This window comes from Lissotriton helveticus, chromosome 5_1, assembly GCF_964261635.1.
Source record: "Lissotriton helveticus chromosome 5_1, aLisHel1.1, whole genome shotgun sequence".
Classification (NCBI taxonomy): Eukaryota; Metazoa; Chordata; class Amphibia; order Caudata; family Salamandridae; genus Lissotriton; species Lissotriton helveticus.
Genome location: NC_136065.1, coordinates 2,025,795,781 through 2,025,817,398, shown reverse-complemented (window position 1 = coordinate 2,025,817,398; position 21,618 = coordinate 2,025,795,781). Strand labels below are relative to the sequence as shown.

At 51.4% G+C, this 21,618-nt stretch overlaps 1 pseudogene across 1 annotated transcript in view; it reads right to left on the bottom strand.

Moving 5' to 3' along the window:
- Nucleotides 1-21,618, bottom strand: part of LOC144756200 (E3 ubiquitin-protein ligase TRIM39-like) — a 486,436-nt pseudogene that overhangs the window by 267,052 nt on the left and 197,766 nt on the right. The gene's annotated exons all lie outside the window — the stretch shown is intronic.

Below are 21,618 nucleotides of genomic sequence, written 5' to 3'. Positions count from 1 at the left end.
GTTGAGGATGACAGCCCACAAGGGATGTCAGACCGCTTTGTGTCGAAGATTCAGCATGCAGGACCACGTGTCAACTTAGAAGGTATTCTCCTTTAATTTGTAGGGGTTGGTAGGGGTCTTTTATACTAAAGTGGTCACTTCAGGGTTATTTCTAGAATCAACATGTTTTTAAAACAATCATAAATGTTTTGAAAACAATCCCCAATGCTTTTCTAAATAAGTGCGATCATGCACAGCTGGCTGTTGGCCAAGGATAAAAAAAATGGTGACCTTTATAGAGAATAATTATGTAGTGCATGTGGACAAGTTTATGTACGTCAGGTACAGGGATTATGATACAGTACCGAGAGCCTGGTGTTGAAGAAGCGGGAGCAAGCTACTAGGTAAAATGTCACCTGTTTAGAATCATTGTTTTGTGGATGGGAAAAACATAAGTAATAGGGGTATATTTATTTATTTATAGAATTTCTAAAGCGCGCTATCACCTGACAGGCATCTTGACGCTAGTAACATAATGACCATAACGACAGGGAAGGAGGCGTAGAACACAGTCCTACTTCTTAGGGAATAGCCAAATTTTTAAGTTCTTTCTGAAAGCAAGAAGATCATCATGTTGTCTAAGTGCAATAGGTAGGGTATTCCACAGCCTGGCCGCAGCGACCCCAAATGATCTACCCCCTGCTCTAGCTTTTTTGAAACGGGGGACTTTTATAAGCTTGCCCCCAGAGGAGCGAAGCATTCTGTTAGGAACGTACCATTCAAATTTTAGCTGGAAATAGACAGGTCCTTTCCCATGTAGAGCCTTAAACACTAGGCACAGGGACTTAAATTTAATTCTCTGTCTCACAGGGAGCCAGTGCAACTCCGCCAGTGCTCCAGAGGCAGAAGACCTCCTCGGCCAGCCTAGTCCCAGTTTGGCCGTGGCAAATTGCATCCGCTGTAACCTGTCCAAAAGGAATGTGGGGGATTCAAGGAGCAGGGCATTACAATAGTCCGCCCGACTAAGGATTGTGCTGCGTGCTATCAGGACGCGGGCTAGGTGGGGTAAAGGAGGAAAGATCTTCCTCAACGAATGAATAATAGCCAGGCAGCAACTCACCACCTTCGCCACGTGTGCCTCCAAGGAGAGGTTACAATCAAATATTACCCCCAGGTTACGCACTGTCCTGAAAAACTGGCCAGGATTGGTGAACTCTGGGGGCCAAAGGTTCCTGGGCGGCCCTGCTGTGTGCCTGCGCACCTCAAAATGCATCAGCTCTGTTTTGGCTATGTTGAACGGTAATGATTTCTCCCTCAACCACTGTGACATGTCTTCTAAACATCCATGGAACCCTTCTACTGAGATGGACTGCTCTCCCTCCAGGGAGAGAATGAGTTTATTTATTTATTTGTGTATTTTGTAAAGCGCGCAGCGGCCCCAACAGGGCATCCCGGCGCTGAAGACTCTGACAACAAGAGGAACTGGATCGGGGTACCAGACTAGATGGAAAAGAGATGCGTTTTCAGGGATTTGCGAAATGCTGGTTCTGCTTGGCAGGTGCGTAGAGCCAACGGGAGCTTGTTCCAGTGCTGAGTGGCACAAACCTCAAAGGTTTTTCCACCTGCCCGGGATCGTTTAAATCGGGGAGTTTCTAAGAAAAGTAGGGAATTGGCGCGTAGTGCCCTGGATTTGACATATGGACGAAGGGTGTTTTTCAGATGGGCCGAGCCGTTGCCTTTAGATGCATGGAAAGCCAGCGTCATTGCTTTGAAAACGCATCTTTTCGCGATGGGTAGCCAGTGCAATTTACGGAGATGAGGAGAGATATGATGTCTTGCAGGGATTCTCTCCACCAGCCGGGCGGTGGCATTTTGGACCGTCTGTAGTTTGTGGCACAGGCCAGCTGTGATACCAAGATAGAGGGCATTGGCATAATCAAGATGGGATATGATTAATGCCTGGATCACAGTCTTACGGCAGTCCTCCGGCAGATAATTAATAAGCCGTTTAATTGTTCTGATTTTAGCAAAGCAGGAGGCTGCGACTGTTTGTACCTGGAAGTTGAAGCTGAGATGGTTGTCCCAGCGTACTCCTAGGTTTCTCACCGAGTATTTAGGCGTGGGGGCTTGGCACAGATCTTCGGGCCACCACAGACTAGAATCCAGGGGAGAAGGTGAATTAAAAAACAGGATCTCCGTTTTACCTGCGTTGAGACGGAGGGAATTAGCATCCATCCAGTTAGAGATATCTCTAAGGCAGGATTTCAGCGGATCAAAGGCAGAAGCCGAGGGGGTATCGAACGTAAAAAGTAGCTGGATGTCATCAGCATAGGATGTGGATTTAATCCCAGTCTGAGCAATCAGTTTGGCCAAGGGGGTAAAATAAACATTAAACAAAAGCGGGCTTAGGGAAGAGCCCTGTGGGACTCCCCATTTGAGTGGTCTGGCAGAGGAAGTGAAAGGAGGGGTGAAAACTTGTTGTGTGGGGTCAGACAGGTAGGATGACAGCCATTTCAGCACAGAGCCGCCCAGCCCTAAGTCCTCCAGCCTTCCCAGCAGGATCTTATGAGAGACGGTGTCGAATGCTGCTGAAAGATCCAGCAGCACTAACACCGCCCTCGACCCTCGGTCAAGCGTCCACCTCACAGAGTCGGCCATTTCAATAAGGGCCGACTCCGTGCTGTGGCCCGACCTGAAGCCATGCTGGGAGTCATGGAGAAGCCCATTGGACTCGATGAAGTTCGCCAATTGAGAGTGAACCAGCTTTTCCAAGATCTTAGCTGGGGCAGGCAGAAGGGAGATAGGCCTGTAGTTGCTGGGAAGGTCGGGGTCCAAATTGGGCTTCTTCAGAATGGGGACTAAGGAGGCATGCTTCCATTTGGTAGGGAAGCTTCCTGTTCGGAGGGAGTCAGTCCAGATGTGATTTAGATAGGGGTTAAGTAGGGGTGCCAGTTTTTTGTATTCCTTGGCTGGCCAAGGGTCGTTTGGGGAACCTGATTTACACTTAAGTAGCTCTGTCATAGAATCGGCTTCCGATATTACTGCAAATTCAGACAGGAAGGACGGTGGCGGTATAGGAGGAGTGGATCGCTCGTCTCCTCCTTCACTTTTGGAGGGGGGAAAGGATGAACAAATGGTCTCAATTTTGTCCTCAAAAAATTGAGAAAGTTTATTGCATAGCGCCTGTGAGGCGGGCTGAGATCGGGTCATCGCGGTGGCATCTGTGAAGGATCTAACAATGTTAAAGATCTCCCTGGCGCCATTACTAGCGAGTTTGATTCTGGAAGCCAGAAAATCCCGTTTATGCTCCTCTATCATTCTCCGATATTCTTTGAGGGCAGTTTTATAGATGGTTTTGCTGTCCGGAGAATAATTCTGTCTCCAGTGGCGTTCAAGAGATTTACAGAAAGCCTTTTTCTGCCGAAGTTCGTCTGAGTACCAGGGGGCTGATGGTACCGCCCTGTGAGTTTTGATGGGTTTAATGGGAGCCAGGGCATCTAAGGCCTGACCGATCCATGTGTCCAGATGGTTGATAGCTAGGTCAGGGTCAAACGACGGGCAGGGTTGGGAGTTGTTGAGGTGTTTCTGGAGCGCATCCAGGGTGATGCGGCTCCAGTTTCTACCTGAAGATTTGGGGGTGATAGAAGGTCTGGTGGGACGGGGAATGTCGATCTCAAAAGAGATAAAGAAGTGGTCCGACTAAGTAACCGGAATGGGGGGGGGGGGGCGCCCGGATGAAGGGGAGGTTGGAGCAAATTAAGTCCAGTATGTGACCCGCTTTGTGCGTGGGTAGAGTTATTATTTGGACTAGGTTACAGGCCGCTAGCGTGGAGATAAAAAGGCTGCTGTGCGAACAGGATTCGTTGTTAACGTGGAGGTTAAAATCTCCTAGGGCGGTGAAGTTAGCATATCGAGTGCTAAGCTGGATGATATAGTCCATCAAAGCCTGTAAGTGCAATAGATTGGAGTGAGGGGGACGATAGATAAGTATTCCCGAACAGGAGGAGGACGGGGAGGTTTGGATGCTAAAAGGCAACCCTTCTATACAGTCAATTTGGTCGAATGGGGGAAAGGTAGCCGTCCAAACGGATTTGTGAATTAGGGCGACACCGCCTCCCGGTTTACCATTAGGTCTATTAGCGCAGCTAATACTGTAGCCCTCCGGTAGGGCAAGGGAAATGGCGGGGTTAGTGGTGTCGTTCAGCCATGTTTCCGTTAGGAAAAGCAAATCCCAGTTGTTGTCTCGGAGGGACTGCCAGATGTCAAAGGCATGTTTGGTCAGTGATCTACAATTAATAAGCGCAGATCTAAGGGTCAGCGGGGGGTGGGCACCTGGTGTAGAAGCCGGGGTTGAAGCGAGAATTGGACGGGTTGTTAGGTCTGAGGATGAAAAGGAGAAGTGACAGACTGTGCAGACATAGTTCCGGCTCTGGGCGTCCAAGAGAGAGCATGAGTGGGTCGCGCAGAGGGGGGGTCTTAAGGACAGCAGATCAGTCCGAGTAAATGACGCGGTGATGTGGCTGGTAGATCGGACAGGGGGACCGGCCCCGGTCGCGTCCTGATTGCGGACGAGCGCAGACGAGCTTGCCTTATGCGCGCCTTCGTCGCGCAATCGTCGCGCCCGCTGCGCTTCCGGTGCATGCACATTTTTATGGTGGAAAAACGATGGGAGGGGGCGTGGCCTCTGAGTGGGCGTGTCCCAGGTCAGGGCGAGGGTAATGGCGATGGAAGTATGGGCGATTTCGCCCTTGCCAGCGCTTGTTTTTGCTCGTGGGGAGGTTCCTGCACACTAGGGTTGTGAGAGGAATAGGTAGGTGCAATATTTAAAAATACAAAGTTTCACAAGTTTAAAAGCACAAAAGTATGCAGTAAAGCAAGCTGCTCCCGGCTGTGCCTCAGGAGGTTGCCAAAATCTAATCAGCGCACTCGCTAATCAGCGCGCCTTTTAAACACTGGCGGGGGGCGTGGCCTCTGAGTGGGCGTATCCCAGGTCAGGGTGAGGGTAATGGCGATGGAAGTATGGGCGATTTCGCCCTTGCCAGCGCTCGTTTTTGCTCGTGGGGAGGTTCCTGCACACTAGAGTTGTGAGAGGAATAGGTAGGTGAAATATTTAAAAATACAAAGTTTCACAAGTTTAAAAGCACAAAAGTATGCAGTAAAGCAAGCTGCTCCCGGCTGTGCCTCAGGAGGTTGTCAAAATCTAATCAGCGCACTCGCTAATCAGCGCGCCTTTTAAACACTGGCGGGGGGCGTGGCCTCTGAGTGGGCGTGTCCCAGGTCAGGGCGAGGGTAATGGCGATGGAAGTATGGGCGATTTCGCCCTTGCCAGCGCTCGTTTTTGCTCGTGGGGAGGTTCCTGCACACTAGAGTTGTGAGAGGAATAGGTAGGTGAAATATTTAAAAATACAAAGTTTCACAAGTTTAAAAGCACAAAAGTATGCAGTAAAGCAAGCTGCTCCCGGCTGTGCCTCAGGAGGTTGTCAAAATCTAATCAGCGCACTCGCTAATCAGCGCGCCTTTTAAACACTGGCGGGGGCGTGGCCTCTGAGTGGGCGTATCCCAGGTCAGGGCGAGGGTAATGGCGATGGAAGTATGGGCGATTTCGCCCTTGCCAGCGCTCGTTTTTGCTCGTGGGGAGGTTCCTGCACACTAGAGTTGTGAGTGGAATAGGTAGGTTAAATATTTGCGAGTTGCGTGTCATCAGCGTAATTGATGACCTTGATGTTATATCGCTTGATGATCGCCAGCAAGGGTCTCAAGTAGACTTTAAAAAGAATGGGGCTGATGGCCGAGCCCTGAGGTACCCCATGTAGAACCTGAGTGGAGGCAGATTGGTAAGGGGGAAGAGAGACCGCCTGCTGTCTCCCTGAGAGAAAAGAGTTGAACCACCTAAGGGCCACTCCAGTCACTCCCACCTCTCTCAACCGGCTCAGAAGGATGTTGTGGTTGACCGTATCGAAGGCGGCAGACAGGTCCAGCAGAATCAACACAGCTGCCTGACCCCTGTCTGCCCGCCCCCGAAGCTCATCCATTACAGTCACCAATGCAGTCTCAGTACCATGAGCCGGTCGGAACCCAAACTGCTCCTCCTCCTGATGTTTATCCTGTTCTAAATGCACGGACAGTGTGCCACTTACTACCCGTTCAACTATTTTGGCCGGGAAAGGTAGAAGGGATATTGGTCTAAAGTTTTTTAGACATTCTGGATCAAGGGAGGATTTTTTTAGCAATGGCGTTACTAACGCCTGCTTCCAATGGCTTGGCACCACCCCATCTGCAAGAGACTGATTACAGATCTTACACAGTAGTGGAAAGAGTTCTGCCCCGAACTCCTTCCAAATTTTACAAGGCAATGGGTCCAGGGGAGAGCAAGAACGATACTGTCTGTTAACTTGTAAAAATCCTCAATCTGTAGAAGGGGAAATTCCGAAAGTGCCCCCAGGGCAACCTCCACCGTACTGTCACTCTCAGCCAACTCACCCATGTCTTTAGTGAGGGATAGCTGCTCATTCACTACTTTCAACAGAGAGGAGGTCTTCTCCAACTCCTCAATGATATTAGCGACCTTATCGCGGAAAAAGTCGGCGAGACTATCGCAGAGCCTCTGGGATGGCAGGAGTTCATTTTTACAGCATTCAGGTTTAGTCAGGCTGTTAAGGATTTTAAAAATGCAGCGAGAGCTATTTGAAGCCCTGAGTATCATTGCGGCAAAGAAATCAGCCTTCGCTCTCTTGATGACCTTTCTATATTCCACAATCTTTTCTCTCCAAGCCTTTTTATCCTCAACTAGATATTTCCGCCTCCAAGTTCTCTCTGCGCGATTACACTCAAGCTTTAGTTTTTTCAACTCCTCCCCAAACCAGGGGGCAGATGGCCTTCCCCTGCTCTGAAAGGACTTGCGAGGCACAAGGGAGTCCAGGGTCAAAGTGATCTCTTTACAGTGAGCGGTGTAGTTCTCATCCACCTGGGCCTCCGGCAAGAGGCAGTCTTCCACCGAGAACACTTCCCCAAGACCTTTCATCTGTACCAAGGCCCTCCAGTTCCTGCCCACAAAGTTCGTCCTCTGCTTGCCTTCCCTTTTGTCCCGGCTGGCCATATTCAAAAAGAATTTGACCAAAAAGTGGTCAGTCCAGTCCATCGGGAGAACATCCCCCATATATAGCTGCTCATCTACTGCAAAGATGAGATCCAGCATATGTCCCCCTGAGTGAGTGGCTACAGAGACTTGTTGACACAGTCCCAGCCCCTCACATGATTATATAATATTGGCCAGACCTGTGTCAAGGGTATACATGACAGAACTAGCCTCAGTACCCTAGTGTTGCGAAGTGTCCTTCCTGAAGGGTTAAGGAGATGTTTAGAGTTCATCTGTTGCATCTTGCACCCTATGTTCCAGTGTGTTGCAGTATCAGGTGAGTGTGTATGTTGCACCCTAGTGATGCTCCGAGTGTCCTTCCTAGAGGTTAGGGATTAACTGTGTGTATTAGGGGGCATTGGTAGTTACCTAAATCTTGCAGCGGATTCACCGATTTTGATTATTTATGAGTCAAATATTTATAGGACTGTTTGATCATTTACTTCAATCTTTTGTCCTTTTGTGAGTATTAATTTATGAGATCAGATATTTAGGGGACTGATTCTACGTTTATTAGCAGTTTATGTCTGCTGGTATTTTCAATTGTTTCTCTAAGGGGAGGAGATGTGTTGTAACCTGTGATTGTTGCTATGCATCCTCTTATAGTTCCCAGTTCCCTGCTGCACAGCCAGTGTGCGTGTGATGTAAAGGAATGTTGATGAGAGCCTGGTTGGTATGAATTTCAGTTGGAAAGAGTGGGCTGGGCAGCAGGGGTGCTGCTCCTAGTGTGGCGTTTACTCCGAATCAGTAACTTGCAACTAATAAATTACTCCTACAATAAATCTACATCCATAATGTATGAGACTTAACTACATGCTTACAAAGAGGATATTGTCATTTATAATACCCGGAACATGAATTACTTGGCCTTGTGCTCCTTGATAGCTTTTGGGTGCATGCTGAGACAGGAATAACAGGAGTGGGAGACATGTTTGGAGCCGAGACACCAAAGGTAGATGGAATGGGGTTCGGTAAAAGACATCTGTCCCTCACATTCTCTACAGGGCATGAAGCCCGAAGGTTTTGGAGGAGACATATGTACTACACTGTAAAGAATGTTTTTGTGATGAAAACTCACAACTTTTAGGAGAGAGTGGACTCCAGATCTACCATAAAGGAGTGTGAAAAAGGGAGTTGACATTGTTATGCTGGGGTGGGTGTTATATGGCTTTGGCAAGGTCACCTGACAGTACTTCCGACATGAACACACATACAGCGCTCCCTACTGGCAATGTGAAAGCTTTGAAGTTTCTGGATCCAGTCGAAATCCTGGGATAATTCAACAGGTGAGGAATCGGCAGGTAGAAGTATCTATCAGGATGATCCATTTTGGTGAAATAATCCACTACTACTACAATGTGTTAATCACTTTTAACATATGGACTTCAACAGTAAGATCTATAGAAGTTCTTGACCTAGGTTGTGAGGGCACTGGAAAAGGTTATAAAAATCCCATGGGCTTAGCTTTCCATTTCTGAACACAGAAGGAACATGGATTGATATATTGTTGAATAGATTTTGACATGCTAGGCAACCAAAACTGTTTTTGCAGTAAGTATTTCATCTTTCTTTGTTCTGGATGCCCTACTATAGGGGACACATTGCACAATTCCATGTAGCTGAAAATGTGGATGAGGCAAATGTAGCATGTTTTCCCCCTCTCTTCCAATTGGTTAAATTAGTTTCTAACAATTTTTCTTTTAGCTTTTCTTGTCTTATTTGTAGTTACTTTAAAAACATAGTGATTATATCAGTCTTGTGACATGATTGTTAAGATATTAGTGGTAGGCATACATTTGTTTGGTCCTCTAATTGTCTCGAAAGTACATCCACCTTGCCACGTTGATTATTTGGTCTACAAGTGATTTTATACTGAAAATTATAGAAAATAAAGACATTTTATGTCTTGAATTTAGACATCACACTGATTTTATATAAATAGATTTTTATTGTCCAGACTGGCAGACATCAAGTAATGCCCTTTCTAAATTGGGTCACCACTGTGTGGAGGCATCCTTAATCACTGGCAGCTCCTAATCATAGATGGCATACTTCCTTAATGAAGTGGAAAGGGTTCTTGGTTGTTTGAACTGGTCCTCTCTGCAGGGACACCCCAAACATTTCGCTTTCCTTCTCCTCCATTTCTGACCTCGGTTTTGTTGATGTGCTCTATACTTAAAACATGATAGCCTTGGCATACCTACAATTGGCATATTTAGTTTACATGTAAGTCCCTATTTAAGTGCTCTACATGTGCCCAGGGCCCGTAAATTAAATGCTACTAGTGGGCCTGCAGCACTGATTATGCCACTCAACTAAGTAGTTCTTGAAATAGGTCTCTGGCCTGCCACTGCAAAGGATGTGCAGTTTTAAACTGCCATGTCGACCAGGCAAGTTAACCGTCCTTTTTATTACTTATAGGTCACCCCTAAGTTGCACCCTGGACAGCTCATAGCCAGGGTGGTGTATATAAAAAGTAGGACATGTACTTTTAAGATTTGCATGTCCTGGTAGTGAAGGAGTAGTTTCTGTCCTGTAACTCCAGTTCTGTAGTAGGGGTATCTCTGTTATAGTCATAATCTAGTGAATAGTCCCGCCCATGTGCGTGGACCCCGGAGCAATCAAAAATAATCTTTTAAGGTGTCGAAAAATGCAGAACTGCACAGACACTTAAGAGAGAATTAAAGACAGATAATGCAGCCTATATCCACAGGCTACACTGTCCAGTACTTCAACTAGAAATTCCACCAAAAATCCACAAACAGCAAAGCTGTCCAGATTTCCCTTGCTTTAACAGCAAAATCCCTCTGGAATGATAGAGAGGAGGACATGGACAGACAAGCCCCATAGGCTGCCATTATGTGGCTCAGGACAGGATAATGTGCCTTTAAGAGAACTTTCCAGAACTTCCCAGTATCCCAGAATGCACTGCAGGTCCCTTTTACTTTCAGTTATTTTGGAAGGCGTAACACGCCAGACCTGTAGCATTCCTTACATGAATATCTCTCTCCACCGGGGAGGCGGGCGGGCGCTTATGACTATAACAGAGATACCCCTGCTACAGAACTGGAGTTACAGGACAGAAACTACTCCTTCTGTAGTAGGGGATCTCTGTGTATAGTCATAATCTAGTGAATAGAATGGCAAGCCCATCCCCACACCAAAGCGGCGGTGGAGAAAAGAGAAATAACGCCACTACTGTGCGAACAGATTTCGCAGCAAAGCCTGCCCAACCTGAGCGTCTGTCCTGGCATCAGTGTCCAGACAGTAATGCTTAGCAAAGGTATGGACCGACTTCCAAGTGGCCGCCTTGCAGATTTCTGCAATTGGAACATTACGGAGCAAAGCAGTCGTAGCAGGTTTGCCCCTGGTGGAATGAGCCTTAGGTTTACCCCCTAAGGTCTTACCAGCTTTTTACAGGACACAATCCACCTAGAAATGGACTGTTTAGAGGTAGCAAGACCTGTCCTGACTAATCCATAATTGATAAACAATTGGTCTGACCTACGAATATCCTTGGTGTTATCCAGATAAAATTTCAACACCCTCCTGACATCCAGGGAATGCAGGAGACACGCTTGCTGACAGCGTATTGATGGGGGCCCCCAAGTACTGTATGCACTGGACCGGAGTCGGGACAGACTTGGACATGTTGATGTGCAACCCCAGCTTGTTCAAGAGAACGCACGTCTTCTGGAAGTGCGCTTGAGCTTCCGAGAAGGAGGAGGCCTTGATCAACCAATCGTCCAGGTACGGGTAGACAAACACCTTGTTCTTCCTTAGGTGTGCGGCTACCACTGCCATGCACTTCGAGAACGTCCTGGGCGCAGACTTCAATCCGAATGGCAGTACTGTGTACTGATAATGATTGGCGCCAACTTGGAATCGCAGGAACTTCCTGTATTTGTGTGCAATGGGCACATGGAAGTACGCATCCTGTAGGTCTATGGCACACAGCCAGTCTCCCTGTTGCAGCTGAGGATAAATCTGATGCAACGACAGCATGCGAAACTTCTCTCTGCGAATCCACTTGTTTGCTTGTCGCAAATCCAGAATGGGCCTGAAGCACAAGTTACTACTTGTGTAGCGATATATCTGTAAGAGACATTAGTTAGTGATAGATTCCTTACCTTAGAATATCCCCAGGCGTCAGACTGGATCCGGAAAACTTTGCGTAGCAATACCCCTGCGCGCCGGCAGGTGTCGTCCGCGGCTCCGCGTCCGTCGTCGGCGTCGTTAGCGCCGGAATGACGTCGTCGGAGTACTTAGACGCCGCCCATGCGCGCTGACGTCAGTTCTGATTCACAGCTTTTCCGCGCCAGATACGCAGAGCCATGATAGACCCAACACTGGTGCCATGAAACTAGGGCCCTGGAAGGGGATGACCTTAACCCTAGATATTGGTTCGCAGAACGGGGAGGATGGGTGGGTCGGTAAGGAATCTATCACTAACTAATGTCTCTTACAGATATATCGTTACACAAGTAGTAACTTGTGCATCTGAAAGAGACACGTTAGTGATACATTCCTTACCTTAGAATAGATACCCCAGCAATACCCACCCCGGCGGTCGGTCTGCGAACCAATAATCACACCAGAAAGTCCTGGAGGACGGAACGGCCAAAGAAGCCATCCCTCCGGACTTGGCTGTCCAGGCAGTAGTGTCGTGCGAACGTGTGCAGCGAGGCCCACGTAGCTGCCTGGCAAATGTCCTGCAAGGGCACTCCCCGGCCCAGGGCAGTTGTAGTCGCCGTGGCCCGGGTGGAATGAGCCCTCAATCCAACAGGGGGCTCCTTCTTAGCCAAGAAGTAACATGCCTGGATACACAAGATGATCCACCGGGAGATGGTCCGTTTGTGCACCGCCTTTCCCTTCTTAGCGCCCACGTAACCAACGAATAGTTGGTCATCCACCCGGAACTGGCGTGTGCGATCTAAATAGTAAGAGAGAGCACGTTTTGGGTCCAGACGGTGGAGCCTCTCTTCCTCTTTCGAGGGATGCGGAGGCGGAAAGAAGGTGGGCAAAGTAATGGACTGCCCGATGTGGAAAGCCGTGACAACCTTGGGCAGGAAAGAAGGTCTTGTCCGCAACACAACCTTGTCCGGATGAACAGAGAGGAAAGGAGGTGTGGAAGAAAGAGCCTGGAGCTCATTCACTCTCCTGGGAGAGGTGATGGCAACCAGGAAAGCAGTCTTCAAAGTAAGAAGACGGAGAGGGCAGTTATGGAGCGGCTCAAAGGGAGCACACATTAGATAAGTAAGAACAAGGTTCAAGTCCCACTGGGGCATCACGAAAGGAACAGGAAGGAACATGTGTGTGATGCCCTTCAAAAACCTATTTACAATAGGGGACTTGAACAAGGAAGGCTGATCAGGTAGCCTCAAGAAGGCAGAAAGGGCAGAAAGGTAGCCCTTGATAGTGCCCAGAGCAGAGCCCTGCTGGGCAAGAGAAAGAAGGAAGAGGAGAACCTCAGAAAGAGGGGCAGAGAGTGGATCCACAGCCTTGGCTGTGCACCATGCCACAAATCTGTTCCACCTGCAGGCGTATACCGACTTTGTGGAGGGACGCCTGGCTGCCAGAAAGACATTACAGACCTCGGGAGGCAAGTCAAATGGCCTCAACTGCCGCCGCTCAATCTCCAAGCTTGTAGGTGGAGACTGGACAGGTTCGGGAGGATAACTGTCCCCTGCTGCTGCGACAGAAGGTCCTCCCGAAGAGCCAGACGAATCGGGGGATCGACTGACATGTTGAGTAGCTCGGGATACCAGTATCTTCGTGCCCAGTCCGGAGCCACAAGGATAACCTGGGCCCGGTCGCGCCTGATCTTCTTCAGCACTCTGGGCAGAAGTGGTATAGGCGGAAAGGCGTACAATAGACCGCAACTCCACTCGTGACGAAAAGCATCTCCGAGCGAGTGCCGCCTTGGAAATTCCAACACGCAGAACAGATGACATTGCGCGTTCTCTTCTGTGGCGAATAGATCTAACCAAGGCTCTCCCCATTGCGGAAAGAGGCCTTGCGCCACGTCCGAGTTCAGACGCCATTCGTGGTCCATCATGCACCGACGGCTGAGTTCGTCCGCCCTGGCGTTCAGAGAACCTGCCAGGTGTTGAACCACCAGGGTCACGCCCTGATGTTCCAGCCACTGCCAGAGGCGCAGAGCCTCCTGGCATAGGGTCCACTACCCCACCCGCCCTGTTTGTTGCAGTACCACATGGCGGTGGTGTTGTTTGTGAACACCTGCACTACACTCCCCCGGACAGAGGGGAGGAATGCTTTCAGTGCTAGACGGATCGCCCGCAGCTCCAAAAAGTTGATATAGAGCTGGGACTCCGCCGGAGACCAGAGGCCTCTGATCTCCGCCTCTCCCATGTGGCCTCCCCAGCCCTGGAGGGGCGCGTCCATCACAACCACGTGCTCCGGGTGGGGTAGGGAGAGGGATCTGCCACTGACCCAATCGCGGTCCGTGAGCCACCACTGCAACTTTCTCGCAGTGCCCTCCGAGATCAAGATATGATCGGACAGGTTGCCCAGATGCTGGGCCCACTGAAACTTCAGGTCCCACTGCAGAGCCTGCATCCGCCACCGGGCGTGATGCACCAGAAGGATGCAGGAGGCCATCAGCCCCAGAAGCCGCAGCGTCAACCTGACCGAGACTTGGGATAAAGGCTGAAAGATCGGAATCAGAGCCTGAGTATCCCAAACCCGCTGTTCGGGAGGATAAACCCGAAACTGCGCCGAGTCGAGAACTGCTCCGATGAAAAGGAGCTTCTGAGAGGGACACAGGTGCGACTTAGGTACATTGATGGAGAACCCCAGCAAGTGCTGGAGGTTGGCCGTAGTCTGGAGGTGGCTGACGACTGTCTGGGGCGAGCCCGCCTTCAACAACCAGTCGTCGAGGTAGGGGAAGACTGGCACCCCTAACCTGCACAGATGAGCTGCGACCACCGCCATCACCTTCGTGAACACCCGTGGGGCGCTTGTAAGGCCAAAGGGGAGCACGGTAAACTGAAAGTGCTCGTGGCCTACCGTGAACCGCAGGTAACCCCGGTGGGCCGGCAGGACGGAGATGTGAAAGTAAGAGTCCTGCAAGTCCAACGCTGCCATCCAGTCTCCGGGGTCCAGGGCAGCTACGACCTGAGCCAAGGTCAGCTTCTTGAACTTCTCCTTCCAGAGGAAGCCGTTGACGTTCCGTAGGTCCAAGATAGGGCGTAGGCCCCCTTTGCCCTTCTTGGGTACCAGAAAGTAGTGGGAGTAACAACCACACCATACTTCTGGCCCAGGAACGCGCTCGATGGCCCCCTTGGCCAAGAGGGCCATGACTTCCTCTTGCAGAAGTTGCAAGTGATCCCCCGACACGCGGTGGAATTGCGGTGGCATGGCTGGAGGGGACGCCTCGAAGGGGAGGGAGTAGCCCCTTCGGATGATTTGCAGCACCCACCTGTCCGACGTGACATTGCGCCAGTGGAAGAGGTGATGGCGAACCCTGCCACCCACCGGCGTCACATGGGCCTGAAAACACGGACTAGGAAGGTTTTGAGGCAGGTGCTGCGGAGGGAGGTGTGGACTGGCCTCGCCGCTGTCCCCGACCGCCGTTACGGCGGTTTCCATGGCCGCCACCGCGCTGTTGAACATTCTGCGGTGCGTGGCTGGCAGCTCGTGTGGGGGCGCCTCTTCCGTGGCCACGAAAGGAACTAAAGGCACCCGATTGCTGGCGTGGGGCCGAGAGGCCCAAGGACTTGGCCGTAGCCCTGGAGTCCTTAAAACGCTCAAGCACATGGTCTGCCTTGTCGCCAAAGAGGCGATGGTCATCGAACAGCATGTCCAGAAGAGTGGAATGGACATCGGCCGCAAAGTTGGCGGTCCTCAACCAGGCGTGGCGTCGAACCGCCACCGTCGTTGCCATCGCCCTGCCCAGTGAGTCCGTGGTATCCAGCCCACACCGGATGGAATATCGTGCTGCATCTCGACCCTCCGCAAGGACTTGGGCGAGTTTAGCCCGGACCTCCTCCGGGCATTGTGGCAGCACGTCCACGACCGTGTCCCACAGGGTGTGGGTGTAGCGGCCCAAGAGGCATGCTGTATTGACAGACCGCAGTCCCAAACTCAGGGACGAGAACACCTTCTTCCCGAACTGCTCGTACCTCTTGGATTCCCGATCGGGCGGGGCCGTCGGGAATGCGGTCTGGGAAGTAGAGGCCTGGATGACCATGCTCTCGGGGATGGGATGGGTGGACAAAAAGCAAGGGTCACCCGGAGCCGGGCGGTAGCGTCTGGCCACGTTCCTATCCACAGGCGGACCTGTGGCGGGCTTGGACCAAGTGCCCACAAGAACGTCACACAAGGCCTCATTAAACGGCAGCACAGGCTCACTGGAGCTTGCCTGCGGTTTAAGGACCTCAGTGAGGAGGTTAGTCCTCACGGCCGCGACGGGGAGCTCAAGGTTAAAGGCCTTGGCTGCCCTCGTCAACACTACACTGTAAGCAGCCCCCTCCTCCGTAGCCACGGTTTGAGGGGAGACAAATCCAGTGTCTGGCGAAGTGTCAATACCACTGGCCTTCCCAAGCTCATATGTCCAGTCCTCTTGAGACTGGCACTCCTCTGCCAGAGGGTCCGCAGACCCCTCCCAATCACCCTCGTCACCCATCTCCTGTAGAACAGGGTCAACAGACGGGGCCTCCTCATGGAAATAAAAATCTCCAAAGGCCGTCGGCAGCGGCGCCAGAGTCGGACCGAAGGGAACATTGGGGACGGCACCCACAGGGGGCGCCGGGGGCCGACGTCGCCGGGGCCGAAGCACCTGACGGCGTCGGGGCCGAAGCACCCGACCCGCTAGGGCCTCCAGCCGGGGCCGTTGGGCCCGAAGGCGCCACGGGACCCGGCTGAGGAGGGAGGGACCTCATGGCCATGAGGTACCGCTCGACCTCCTCTGGCGTCGCGTCATGCCCAGGTACCCGAAGGTGTGGGGCAGGTGGCGACGCCTGCAACTCAGTCGGAGCCGCGTGGGTGGTGTCACTCGAACACCCGGCCGCATCGCGCGAGTGTCGGGGTGGGTCGGAGGAACGATGACGCCTCTCCGACCTCTCATGCCTCTTACCTGAGGACTTGGATCCCGATGACCGATGTCCATTCCCGGAGCTGCGAGGACTCCGACCCCGCGACTGGTCCCTCGACCTCCCGTGGAACCAGGACCTTGAGCGGCGCGGGCCGACTGCCGGAGCTCGAGCCGCTTGGGGGACCGCTCCCGCCTAGCCTTCAACGTCAGGGCCCGGCAGTCGGAGCAGGTACGGTCGTCGTGGTCCAGGCCTAAACACTTCAGGCACCGGCGATGGGGGTCGGTAACCGACATCAGTCGGTCGCACTTGGAACAGGGTTTGAACCCGGGCATCCCTACCGGCACCGTCGGAGTCGAAGACTCGAGTAGAGTAATGATCAAAAAGATCAAAAGTTTAGTCAAAAAAGACTAAGGGGTAGAGCTCCTCCGGATCTGCGCTAGCTGGCGCGAAGAAAAAAAACTGACGTCAGCGCTTATGGGCGGCGTCTAAGTACTCCGACGACGTCATTCCGGCGCTAACGACGCCGACGACGGGACGCGGACGATGCCTACCGGCGCGCAGGGGTATTGTTAAGCAAAATTTTCCGGACCCAGTCTGACGCCTGGGGATATTCTAAGGTAAGGAATCGATCACTAACGTGTCTCTTTCAGATCTCGTTCTTGTCCTTCTTGCGAACCAGGAAGAACCGGGAGTACAGACCTCTTCCTCTTTGAGACAGAGGTACGTCTTCTATCGCCCTTTTCCTTAACAGGATATCGGACTCCGCCTGGAGCTCGCGCAGCTGAAACTGCGAGCTGACCGGAGGAATTGACGGAGGCCGGCTGGTGAACCAAAGACTGTATCCATTGCAAACAATATTCAGCACCCACTTGTCCTGAGTAATTTTTCTCCACTCTGCCAGAAAAAATGTAACGCTTCCCCCCACCGGAGCGGGTAACGGATGTTGGGGAAGTAACCGCTCAGGATCGAGACCCGGCCACGCCCTTGTTCGCTGTAGAGGACTGCTGACCTCCTCTACCCTTCTGGCGCTTCTGGAAGGGCCACCGGAACTGCTGCTGTTGTTGCTGCTGCTATGCCGAAGACTGCCCTCGTCATCTTCCCTGTGCCCCGAACCGTCTCTGGAACGGGCGGTAGGCCTTCTTTTCTTTGAGCTTCTCCAAGCCCACAGCCGTCAGGGTCTCTGCCTCCGCCTTCATGCGGCATGCTTTCCGAACAGGGTTTCCCCGAGATTGGCCACCCGCTGCTGGGCCTCTGGCTTGAGTGATGTGAGCCTGAGCCAAGCATGGCGCCGCTGGTTGATCCCATGACAGTACCTATGGGCAGCCAAAAGAGAGACATCCGCAGCCGCGCTGATGACCTGGTTTGAAACCAGCATCCCCTCTTTGAGTATCTCCTGGAAGTCCTCCCTCTTGTCTCGTGGCAGGAGTTCCGCGAACTGTTGCAGGGATTCCCAGAGGGCACGGTTATATCGCCCTAGTAACGCCGCATCGCAGGACGCCTTCATGGCCGTGGATGCAGTCCCACAAGCCTTCCTACCAGCTGAGTCGATCCATCGGCTTTCCTTATTGGGCGGTACGGTGGAGGACGGGGAGGTAGAATGTAACTTCCTGGCCACCGTCACTATCACAGAGTCAGGTACCGGGTCTATCCGCAGGAAAGCCGGGTCCGAATCCGGGGCCCTGAACTTCTTCAGAAGTCGGGAGGGAGCGGCCTTCACCACCGCTGGCGTGCGGAACAGCTCCTCCGCAGTCTCTACCAAACCAGGTACTAGGGGCAGTAGAGGGCGAGACAAATGCTTCTTGTGAAGCGTCTCAAATATCACGGACGTTGTGGGTGTTGGAGCCGTCACCGTGATTCCCAATTTTGCTGCCCCCCTCAGGAGAACATCCTGGAAGTTGCTGATGTCGTCCACTGGAGACACCCTTGTCCCTGGGGATTCCGACAAGGTCGGAGAATAGGTCCTGGTCCTGGACCTGGAGGAGTCCGTGCGGGACCTCGATCCACGCCTCCTATGGCGACGTCTTGACCTGGTGGAGGATCTACGTCGACTCCTCGATCTTCCTCTCCGTCCGGAGCGTGATCGTGACTTCCTCGGCTTGGCCGGGGCCTTCGGCTTAGGGGTCCCATTGGGAGGGGTCGGAAGCCTGGGCAGTGAGACCGACCTCGGAGGAACCGGAGGCGGCTTGTCTGCTGGTAGCTGAGGTCGAGGCATAGTGTGAGGCAGTGGTGGTAGAGGAGGAGGAGTAGGGTCCCTCGGAGGGAGTCCCTTCGGTAATGGAGGCGGGGGTGTAACCGGCCTCTGTGAGTACACCGAACCTGGTGATCCGCCTTCCTTCCCAGCCTGGGACGTAGGCAAACCCCCCATGGCGCCAGAACTCCTTCCCCGTCTCTTCGGCGTCGAAGAACGACGACCGGACGGCGAGCGTCGGTCCCTCGACGGCGAGCGTCCTTTCCTCGACGTTGACCGCTCACCCCTCAACGGCGAATGCCTTCGCCTCGACGTCGACCTTGTTCGCCTCAACGGCGATCTCCTTCGCCTCGACGGCGACCTCCTGCGCCATCGACGGCAACCTCCTTCACCTCGACGGCAACCTCCTTCACCTCGACGGCGAACTTCTCTTCGACGACGAGGATCCCCTCGACGACGATCTTCTCCTTTTCGCCGACGGCGAACGGTGGTGTCGCCTCGACGGCGAGCGCCGAGCCTTTCGGCGTCGATCACTCGACGTCGACTCCGACGACGACGAAATCGTCAAAGGAGACCTCGACGGCGGTCTGTTCAGTTCCTTCGACGTCGAGCGTCCACAGCGCTTCGACCCAGAGCCCTGGGGAGACGGGGAACAGACTGTAGTCATCCCTCTCAACGTCGTAGTCGGTGCAATCGAACCAGACGGAGAATGGTGACGCTTGCTGGTCTTCCTGCCCCTGGGGAGCCCCCCAGAGGCCTCAGCACGGGCAGAGGAAGCCCCTCCAGACCCACCTTGCGCCTTCAGCCTTCTTTCCTCAAGGCCCTGAAGCCTGATCTTCTTTCTGTCCTTCAGGGTCCTGCCAGAGAAGCCCTGACAAATCCCACGCTACTCTGGGACATGGGAAGAGGGAAGGCAGAGGATACACACCGCATGGGGATCTGATTTGGCCTTCTTCCTGGAGCACTCCGGGCATTTGTCAAATAATGCAGGCATATTTGACATCAATAGAGTGCAAAAAAACAAGAAGAAAGGCACCAAAGTACTTAGAAAGCACTCAACTTGACAAAAAAGTCAAAAAATCACAAATAAACCCTTGAAAAGGGAGAGCTCAATGCTCCAGGGTCCTGCTTGCAGGAGCCGGAAAAAAGAACTGAAAGTAAAAGGGACCTGCAGTGCATTCTGGGATACTGTGAAGTTCTGGAAAGTTCTCTTAAAGGCACAGTATCCTGTTCTGAGCCACATAATGGCAGCCTATGGGGCTTGTCTGTCCATGTCCTCCTCTCTATCATTCCAGAGGGATTTTGCTGTTAAAGCAAGGGAAATCTGGACAGGCTTTGCTGTTTGTGGATTTTTGGTGGAATTTCTAGTTGAAGTACTGGACAGTGTAGCCTGTGGATATAGGCTGCATTATATGTCTTTAATTCTCTCTTAAGTGTCTGTACAGTTCTGCATTTTTCGACACCTTAAGAGATTATTTTTGATTGCTCCGGGGTCCACGCACATGGGTGGGACTATTCACTAGATTATGACAGATTATGACTATAACAGAGATCCCCTACAACAGAAATACTCTTACATTTGTTTTTCACTACTGCAAGTCCTATCTCTCCCGTAGGATAACACTGGGATTGCCTTATTATATTTAATAAGTGTCGTTTCCAAATGGGAAGAGATGGGACCCCCACATTTGAGGTCTCTGGAATCTGTAACTCCGACTGCGCGCCGCATTATCTCCGGTTTCTGACGAATCTCTCCCTTTGCGTGGCTCGATGCAGACGCACCACTTCGTGCTGCTCACCCCACCTACATCCCAGCAGTTCGACGGTGACACATCGCCCCAGTGTTCTTTGCATCTAGCCACATCCTTAACGGTGCGCAGCTCAGAACAAACATATTGCCTACATCTGCGAGATCCACAATGATGCCTCGCCTCCTTTGCTTCCTTAATCGCCCTTGATGCATCCAATATACGGTCCAGCTGGCCAAGGCCTGTCCCTGTATCAGACCCGTGGTCCAATGCAGTCTGCCTGACCTTTTGTATTTCACCTGGCCATGTGTAACCAAATAGCCCCAGTTGGCACCATCTGTCTCCAAGAACTACACAGCAGTTTATTCTTTCAGAATTCATATCTTGCCTTCTATTTATTACATTGTGGTAGTTTATGTCTGTTTTACTCATAAAAATAAGTTATTTTCTAAACTGATGTGGAGTCTCTTTGTGGTGTTTCCACTGTGTTACTGTTTGAAGTGTTGCTCAAATACTTTACATGTTGCCGCTTAGGTTAAGCCTGACCGCTTCGTGCCAAGCTACCAGAGGATGAGCACACGTTAATTTAAAGTGTGTTACTGACTTATTCTAACTAGGGATGTGGTTCCTGCCTGGAAAGGATGCATACCTCTACCAACCATAAACCCAATTATAGTAATTACTAAGCAACCAGATGTACTGCCTCAGTCTCAGGATCTCTTGGCAACAATACCACACCGATAGCAAAGACAGATTCATCAGTCTCTAATGTGAAGGGCATTAGCAATTTCAAGCTGATAGACGAATTTGCAATCCTTATGTTTGATTTCCAACTGTTTTCTAAGGAAAATATGTTCTCGCTTCTTGCCACAGAGGACACCTTTTTAGAAAATGTGTATTTTGCCACAGTTCAGAGTCGCTCTTTTTTGCCACATTTTTCTTTCACCGATAGTGACCTCCACACTTCTCTTAATTTTAACATTGGAACATATCTGTGTGATTCACATTTGTTTTTGGCCCATCTTAACATAATAGCATGCAACATAGTGCTTCCCCTCTTCAGCTATTGGCTACTTTCACACTTAGTGAGGGCACTTTGCATGCTCTTAAGGACACATCCTAACACAAAGTTGTCCCCTTATTTATCAGGGATTACTATGCCAATGTGTGGTTTTTGAGAATAAAATGCATTTCAGTTTATCCTGCGTTTTGCAATTTGACTGGATATTTGTTTCACTTTTAGCTTCTTTGGAGATGGTGTTTGCATCGCAGAGCAATAATAGCTAAATGCTACTTTTCTTTTTATTGAGCCAATTTATTTTTGTTGTCTGTAGTACACTCTCACTTGCACAGCGTCACATTGCATTCTCCCTTTCAGATCATATCACACACAACATTCCCACTTGTGTGACTGGGCAAAGCATCTGTGACAGGAATGGATTTAAACTGAGACCATACGACTGTGCTTGTCGCAGCTAATGGGCCCAGCCACACAAGAGGGGTGCCATTTTT